The 9485-nt window shown below is 43.5% G+C and overlaps 1 non-coding gene across 1 annotated transcript; it reads left to right on the top strand.

Moving 5' to 3' along the window:
- Positions 1 to 826: 826 nt before the first annotated feature.
- On the top strand, positions 827 to 990 carry LOC148842020 (U1 spliceosomal RNA). Its single transcript, XR_016091684.1, has one exon. It is a non-coding gene; the product is annotated as a U1 spliceosomal RNA (small nuclear RNA).
- The last annotated feature ends 8495 nt before the right edge of the window (positions 991 to 9485 follow it).

Below are 9485 nucleotides of genomic sequence, written 5' to 3'. Positions count from 1 at the left end.
GCCTGACTGTGATCTCTGTGTGCTGTCTACCTGCAATCTCTGCATGGCTGCCTACCTGTGATCTCTGTGTGCTGTCTACCTGTGATCTCTACATGGCTGCCTGACTGTGATCTCTGCATGCTGTCTACCTGTGATCTCTACATGGCTGCCTGACTGTGATCTCCGTTCAGGCTTGTTACAGGAAGATGTTAGTACCTGGAGATACCAGACAGTCCTTTTTTCATTACAGGTGTAATTCCAAAAGATTGTTCCTCTTGGAATAATGCCTATAGACAGAAGACCTGACTAGAATTAATTCCCACAAGTAAACCTCAGCAAAAAAATAAAACCAGAGGGGAAACATGGAAGAGATTTTACACGGTTTGCAAATACTGTAGCAGAAGCTAATTCAGTGAGATTTTTCAAAAGCCATTTTAATGAGGTTGTGAAATCAATTAGAAAAAGCTATCCGAATAAGCAAGATGGGCCAAATGTTCTTCTTCTCATTCTCTCCTTTACTCGTTATTATAACCAGCATCATAGAAAAACATACTGTAAGTCAGGTTTAAATTAAGAGGAGTCTACACAGCTCAGTCAGCTCATCTGGTTGGTAGTATTTTCTGAATAACTCCATCGAGGTCTTGCTTCACACATTTACATCAGTTTGTATTCATATCATGCAATGGTGGTTTGTGTTTACACCAAGTCTTCTTGATTTAACTCCTATCAGATAAAACAGAAGAGACCATCACAGGTAAAAAAAATCATTCTTTTACTAATTTCACAACCTTTCAAACCAAGATTGTCTTTCTTCTGTCTCCATCTGAAAACACTGAAGTAAGAACACATGCTTACCTGGCAGGGGCGACACCATGATCACGCAGGTGGTGCGCCCGGGGCGAAGCTCAGCCACTGCACTCCGGCTGTGCTGAGCCCTGCGAACTCCCCCAGTGTGGGAATCTCGACTGCAGCATTGCTGCTAGAGGGGGACTGCGTTCGCGCTCTCCCCTGATTTTTTGGGGGGCAGAGCGGTGGTTCTGTGGCTCGGGATCTGTGCCTCAGGATCTGTGCCTGTGGCTGGAAGGTTGTCAGTTTGTTGTTATGTTCCACATCCCTCCTCTAGAGGGTGCTCCTACCCCTTTCGGTTATGATTAATTTCTATTATTTCCTGGTGCGTCTCATCTGGTTTCTGGTTAAAAGCCTGGCGTCTCTGCAGTTCGGGGCTCAGTATTGGAAGATGGACACCACAAGGCTGGCCTATTTTCCGGGTTCTCTGAAGGCAGGCCTCTTCCACGGCGTCCTGACCACCTGGGTCTGGGATTCAGAGCACATGGTCCTGTTATGGTTTTAGTTCCTGTTTCTGTGCCGGTTCCGACCCGATTCCCCTTTTTAACCGTTTGTCTTGGATGGATCTCGCGGATCTTGGAGTACAGACTGCGCCCCGACTTCCCTTTTGGATTTCCTTGGACTTGGATGCACCTGCTCAATACAGCCACTGCTCCCTGTCTTGTCCACCCATCCCAACCCCGTTGTACCTTCCTCCATTGTCTTTTACGGATTATACCGTCCACATAGGGTCTTTAATAACGCACTCCATGGGAGTCAAAACCGGCTGCCATGACATTCTTATCCCGCAGCCGGCAGAGGAATCCTACTCCGTTGGGCTCCTGAACAAGGCCCTTAACCCCAACTGCTCCAGGGGTGCTGTATAAATGGCTGACCCTGCGCTCTGACCCCAAGCTTCTCCCCCTGTCTGTGTGTCTCATGGAGAGCAAGCTGGGGTCTGCGAAAAGACAAATTCCTAATGCAAGAAATTGTATACGACCAATAAGGTGATCTTATCTTCTGCACATAAATAGCGATAATTTTTTTGCTTAGTCAAAGATTCAGAAAACCCCCCTGTAATCACAAATGTCATTATTCGGTAATGGACCTTGGACATAATTAAGTCATTTTGATATGAACCTGAATTTTAGCAGCTCCCGGGGTTATTCTTATTTTAGTTAGCTCATTGGCTTGAACCTCTTTGGAAATGTTATATCTCTTCTGTCACTCTAAAATCGCATCAGCATTTGTTTTTTTCACTGGAGCGAGAGTGAACCTAGAAAAGGGACTTTGAAGGAGAAGAGCAGAAATCCTTCAACAATGATTCATGACTTGCAAAAACTCTAACAATTCAGGACCTAACCATGTGTCTGTGGCCACACCTCTAGCCACAGCTGAGCTAGTGGGTATCTTCACCATTTTCACCCTTGTACACGAGTGACTGGCTCTGCAGGCGATGGCCTGTCTCACATCTCCAGGGAACAGAACTTCGATCCAGCCCCACGTCAGAAGTGACACAAGCTTGGCATCCTCACCTCACTCAGCATTTGGTAAACTCTGTCAAGGGTACCCGGCTTTCCGAGAAGGAGCAATGCTCATGTTAACTCTCACAGGATTTTCCTTCATTTGAATTACAGGTTGACTTCAGGGGCCACAGGCCTTCTCTCAACATTCTGCCTGCTTTTGTGTTTTCCAGTGCCACTCACTAACCTTGGCTTCGCATTACTGCGCGGAGCTTCTCCTGTTGCAGCCAATACAGTGAGAACCTCACGTAACTCTGTCTTGATGATGCAGTAATAGTTATATCCACGACATTGTCATTTCCCCTTCTAATTTGTTTTAGATCTATTTTACGTCATGAAATGTAATTTGTTTCATCACACACGGGGCTTTGCTATAAACTTTAAGGTAATAATCACATACTGTACCAGCCCAACTGGAATTTTCAGAAAGGTGGGCAGAAATCTTTCAGAAAGGTGGGCAGATTTTTAATTCAATACAAAACATGTTGCTATCTTTTTCCATCTCCAAATAAAAATAAATATTTTGTATAGAGTTACAGATTTAATATTTTGAGATTACTGTCAGAATGATAAGGATTCACTTATGCACTGGAGCAAGAATCTTTGACATTTTCATTGTAGATTGCTTACTGGTTGCTATTCCTTATTACTATTAAGAGTTCTCAAGTCTTTCTTTCCCTCTGCAGTTCAGTGTCAAATTCACCTTGAATCCCCACTGCATTTCCTCACTGGTGTAGGATGAACAAACAACACATGCTCACATTCACTTTGTTACCAGACCAGGTGCTTGTTTCTGAACTTCCCATCTGCAGTGGGAGCAGCAGACACAACAGCTTCCAGTGTCAGGGCTTAACAACCCCAACAGGTGGCACTGCTGGACAGACTGATTCCTCATTAAGAACAGAAGAGCATAAAAACAGTTACAAATGAGCAGAGGCCATTCAGACCATCTTGTCTGTTTGGTTGCTGGTAGCTAATTAAACTGAGGTTCCGGTTGTTTCCTGAATGAATGCAGGGTATTGGCTTCCAAAGCAAGGCTAAGTGGCTTGTTCCAAACTCCCACAGCCCTTGCTGTAATGTGCTTCCTGTTCTCAGTTTTAATTGCCCTTTGCCTTTAAATGCACTCTCCCCAGTTTCGTTTCCCCAGTTTTGGTTCCTGTGCTGTTGGCTTTGATGCTGGAGAGGCCCGGTCTTGAGTTTGTCTTGTGTTGTGTTTTTTCTACCCATACTGCCATCCATCTTCAGTGACTCACACGCGTGTGCAAAGGTACACATCTGGCGGAGGGATAGTGCTTGTATGGCTGCCCAGCTGAAGGAAGGGTTGTAATTACAGCAGCATGCTACTACAGGCCACTTCAAGGCCCCTATTATGTGTAAATAGCCTCACTTGAGATGGATTACATCATTATTTGAAGGATTGTTTTTAGATATCTTTTATATAACACCGTGATAAATTCAAAATTATTGCAATCATAACACTTGTAACCTTGTGCCTGTACTTTCTGTGTAACCCTGTGGTTACTGGAAGCACCAGATACCTTGCATCTATAAAACATTTTGTTTAAACAGACATCCTTGAGATTCTGACGTAATGTGCAGACTGCGGGCAGCTACTGTACCAACACAGTTTCTGGTACCAGAAAGGAGAGAAAGGAAAGTCACCCAGCTGCTGGAAGAGGAGGCTGTGTGGACATGAAGATTGTGACTTTTGTCACCGGGCTGTAAAGACAGCTCTGGCAGGGGAAACACGCAGAGAAAGAAAGGGCAGAGAAAAGCTTTTTCTTCCTGTCACACTGCTGTATGGAGCCTGAACTTCATATGAAACAAAGACCTGATAATCGCTTCACCTCTGTAGCCTGGACTCTGAATCTTTCCTGGTCTCTTGAAGAAGGGGTTACCCTCTCCCTCATCTGCCTGCAGAACCTCACTTCAAGTGGATTACTGTCTGTAATTATGAATTGGTAAAGAATTCCACAGTTTTACATGGGTGCAAATATGCTGTTGTTTTGGTATTTTAAAGGGGCATGCAAGGAGATAGAGGTGTTTTGAATGCTGATGTTTTTGGTTGCTGTTTTGGCAGAAAATCTAGCCTCCTGGGCTTCTTGTTGCTAATTTGTGTTTCTTGTGTGTACTGTATAAACCCTTGGGTCTGTCCTGATAGGGGTTGGGCTACCACAGCATGTCTTTAGTGCAACAGGATTTTTCTATCTTCTTCATCTGTGATTTATTTTTCTATTTTTTTCATTTATAGTGATGTTTTTTTTTCTTTTGGGGTTTATTATCCTGAAAGCCTGCTAAGCAGAAGTTAAGAAATCTTGTGCTGTGTCTCTGTAATGTAATTTACGGTCTGGATCCATGGGTGTGTGCCTGGCATGCCCAGTCCATTTTCTCATCTCTTGAACTGGAATGGGTAATGTCTTGTAGTTCACCTATTCTGTCAGCTAACGCACACTAACTTGCAAATGTTAGGGAGCGGTCCAAAAGACTCCGATAATAACCAGATTCCTTAGTATTCCCTGTTTGTAAAAATTGAAATCTGTGGAATGCCGTGAAAAACTATGAACTTCAATGATGATAAAAGCACAACCTTTGACAATAAAGGCAACTCAAAACCTGCATCAGCATTTACCCTACAAAGTTCTATAGAATACCAATGGAAATGATAAAAAGATAAAGTGTAAACCATTGTCAATTACAATTTAAAAATACAAAGTTTAATGTTTTAACACAGCACAGCATCAGAAAATATATAGTATTCAGACATGATGATCAGAAGTATACTGTACTCTACATCCAGAGAAAACTCACAAATATGTGAAACGGAGACAAGCCATAAATTAGTGTGCTTTAATTAAAACAGTCTCCTCCAGCCTTGAGAACATGTTTACTGTGTTACCATTAAATGTACAACTGCAGAATTTAACACTTGTGGGAAACTGACAACACCGAATAAATCATGTATAAACGTTAGCAACCTCTGAAAATGGAATAATAACATGTGAGCTGCCGCTTGCAGATGCAGAAAACAGTCCATAAAAAGGCCTGAGAAAGTGATTTTCATGACCTGTGGAGGCAGAGGCTAAGCATAGGAAATGACACAAACGTCTGTGGCTCGGAGAAAACTCATATGGCAATGATAGGGTCGCGCACGGTCACATCACGTGCTTAATGAAACATCCCGTGACTATCTCTCCAGCACTCACACTGCTCCACAGCTGGGCTATGGAAATCAAGGGTGATAACACTGAAAGCTGGAGTGCCGGGGAACTATTGAAAACCACAGTTATGAATGGAAGACACCCCAGTTATACAACCGGGCCAAATTGACGGAAAACGGATAGATCTACTTTACCCACGTTAAATAAATAACCTGCTCTTTTAACTGTTTTGTTCTGGGAAACCTTTCATTTTTCCATTTCTCCATGTTCTAATTTTTCAGAACTTGGCTTTTTATCTTTTGATCTGTCCCTCACACACTATTATACACTGACCAGCTCTAACAATGTCCAGAGGGTTTCTCAGAGGATCGACTGAGGCAATGTTAAAGCGCCTCACATGGCTGTGAATGTAGGAATTAATTACAGCCTGTCTGGAAATTACCAAAAAAATTAATCAGCCCCATTCCATCTTTGCTGGAGGTCCTTATAAGAGAATAATAACTGGAGTGAAGAGCATGGGTGGCGCTCCTTTGAGGTAATGAAAACAATATTGAGAAAACAAGAGGTGATTGTTAACGTGATTTTCTGTCCTGTTGCAATGTACTGCAAGGTGGGCTTCCAAAAGTCAAAGAGTCTGAGAAGCTCCTGCTATTCATGTGAGTGTGTGGGGCTCTCTCTGCCCTTGCCAGGATGCGGTCCTGGCTGCTCATGGCCTCAGGGTGTAGCTCTATCCCTCAGACAGCTCCACCCCTCCAAAAGACCCGGCGATCTGCTGGGGTACAGTCCCACACGGGAGGAGCAGGGAGGGGCAGTGGGGATGTCGCTTCTGAAACCCACTCGGTACTGGAGCCCTGTTCCCCTGGCCTGGGCAGGACTGAAACTCTTTGTCAATGCAAACTCTTGGACCAAATGTGCACGTAAGGGAAATCAAAAGCCATTTCATCGGACAACGGGTCACTGTATTGGATGGCAAAGTGGCTTAGTGGTTAGTGCTGCTGACTCCGAGCTGGGGCACCTTCTGTGTGAAATTGATATATTCTACCTGCATCCATGTGCTGTTCCTCCTAGTTGATTTCCTAGTCAACCTAGTTGTGTCTTTAAACTGCCCTCATTTGTCTGTGTGTGTACACATGGGTCTGTGCTGTATAATGGACCGACATCTTGCCTGGGGTGTTTTACCACCCTTGTCTGCCAGGTTAGGTGCCCTCTAATGACACACCAGTACTGTGGTCAGTTAGCTGCGCCCTCCTGTAAGCAAGTTCTGACCAGTGACCCTTTACTCATCATCTGTAGAGTTTTGAAAGCAACTGGCTAATTAGTATCCAGATCAGGCACTCTCATTACCCAAGACACAAACCAGTGAAAGAAAAAGAAAGAAAACGCTGAAGAAGAATAACAACCCCTTACTGATCATTACTGAAAATTCTTTGGTAGTATGGCGAGATGATTTTACTGCACTACCAGGAAGAGAAACTGCAGGGGTTCTGCAATGAGAGGTGCGCAGGATTTCCATGCTAATTTGTCTTCTGTTATGAACTTCCCTCGGTGTGGCTTCCCTGTTTTATACACCATTTCTCTTGAGCAGCTGTCTTAACACATATATAACTGCTGAGTTTCATCCACCTTCTGTAGGGACATAATCTACAATTTGGTCCTGTGTGGTGGGTTCCACTGTTTTCCAATTTAATTAAACACTTACAAGCACTGTCTTTTGAGAATATAAAAAAAAAGATATTAAACATTCATTTAATGTAGTTTAAGTCAGCACTATGTTTGTATGAGGCTGGATAATAAGATATACAGCTGCCTTGTGGCAGAATAGTTATCTCCCAATAGTCTGATCTTATCAGATCTCAAAAGTTAAACTAGACTTGTTCTGGACATTACTGAGATGGAAAATTAGGTTTCAGCATTTCTGCAAGTGATGTCCATCAACCAGTAAGTGGTGCCTCCTTCTAATGAGGCAGAAATCAAAGTTTTTGTGAAAGGTTAGAGGTGCTAACCTCACTAAAGTGCCTGACTAAATTCAGTTCTGGGCTTGAAAATTCTGGTCTCCCTAAAGGCCTCCCTGAAGTCTACTGGTGATCTGCTGTGCTGTGATTCTCTCCGCCACCCAGGTGGATGAAGTGAGTGTCCTCCTACATGCAAAGCATTTTGGGTTCTTTTGGGATAGAAGGCACTATACACATATACATAGAAATGCTGAGCGCACTTGTTTCTGGCAAATGTTTTTTTTTATATTGACATGTCTGTTTTTTATTTTATTTTAAATTGGCGGTTGGAGATTGATTGCTGAGTAAGTAATCAGGCTGATGTGAGACTGATGACTAGATGCAGCTCACAGGGCGGAGGTAGGCAGGAAGTTCATCATGACGCCGCTGTTCCGGTGCTCAGCCAGGCTGAAGGTGCAGTGGCTGATGGACAGGGAGCCGGCTGGCAGTGCGGTTCAGGATCTGGACAGGTACTGGGTCTGACTTCAGGCACGTTATGCGTCTCAGACTTGTTTTGCTGCCGGCACCTTCCTAGCGGAAGGAAGCTCAATGACAGAGCATTGGATCATAGTTGGGTCAGGCTTTAAATATCCTGGATGGAACAGGATGATTATCCTTTTAAACCTGGACAAGCAGCCCGAACAAGTCTTCTGGTCCCAGGAGACATCTGACACCATAAATATGTTTAGTGGGAGTGCAGCCAAGATGCTGTTTAGCTCAACAAGTAAAATAACCAGTGGCTTCAGCAGACTCAACATATTCAGTGAACTCTGCAGTAGCTAGCACAGAACTAGTACAAGTAATCAAGTTTAACTAACTCTAGTATGTAACAGAAACAGGTATCCATGGTTAACAGTGACATTATACATGTAAAGGTGGAATTAAAATCCTGTTGAGACAGTTCTGACACATAATATGATCAAACCTACTTAATATTCCCCTAACTCACAGCAAATTCTGCTTGCTCCTAAAAAAATACCATAACCTTGAAGTGCTCCTTGTTAGAAACATATTTGGATCACTTACTTTTTAGCAAGCAGCAGCTGATGTATGTGTTATAACACACAGATCATGACTGGCCTGTCTCTATGTTACTGAAAAATGCCAACATGGTTCACAGAGCTGCTTTCTTATTACTGAACTGGCTGTGAGAGTCTAGCACAAGCTAAGCAACCATGTTGTTGAAGCCAGAACCTTTCATTAGTAACTACCAAATGGGCTAGATGGGCCAGGCAGGATCCTCTGCTTTGGAACTGTTCTTGGGTTCCAATGGGCCGAGTGTGAGCTTGGGGTGGTAGAGGCTGTGAAGTGAAGAAATGAAGGGGGTGGGTGGATCCGCTCACTGGCGGGTTTGTCCTCTGATTTAGTGAGGTTCGCTTCCTCCAGGAGGAAGTGACACATGAAGGAAAGCCGGAGAAAAACTTCTAGAGCTGCGCTCCCTCAGACAAGGAATAACACCTGGAAAGATTTACTCTATATTTGGCAAGCGTGTTGATTTCAATTTCACGGCTCAATTGCAGCCGCAGAATGCAATAGTTTAATGGGGGAAAGTCTAAATAAAAGACGACAAATTCTAAAAGAATTAGGAAGATAACCGAAAAAGATTTAATTTTCCTACAGGGGTCACGTCTCCATGCAGCCAATCTGTCTTACAAGGTCTTAAGTTTACATAACAAAAAGAGAAACTGAATGTTTCCCACTGGCTGTACTTGGCCTTGACCTCGCGCGCTTCCAGATCCCATCATAACTTTTCTAGCCGAATTTTGTGGAAAATGAAATTGGAAAGGAAAGGATTATTAAGCAGTACAAAAATCACTTCCATCTGGACAAGAGGGGAGCTCTTCCAGAAACATCTGGAGGAGCAATCTGGTGTAAATAAACATGCATCGTCTTGCTACCCACCTAATAAATAACAAAAACGGCACTTGGGAGTTTTAATCTACAGGTCACTACGGATGTGTACCATGCCTTTGAAAAAAACAGCTTTCAACGTGAAATCTCCTTATGGA

This window comes from Atractosteus spatula, chromosome 1 (genome assembly GCF_055471065.1).
Source record: "Atractosteus spatula isolate fAtrSpa1 chromosome 1, fAtrSpa1.hap1, whole genome shotgun sequence".
Lineage (NCBI taxonomy): Eukaryota > Metazoa > Chordata > Actinopteri > Semionotiformes > Lepisosteidae > Atractosteus > Atractosteus spatula.
The sequence above is the reverse complement of the archived record's forward strand: the minus strand, read 5'-3'. Positions and strand labels throughout refer to the sequence as shown.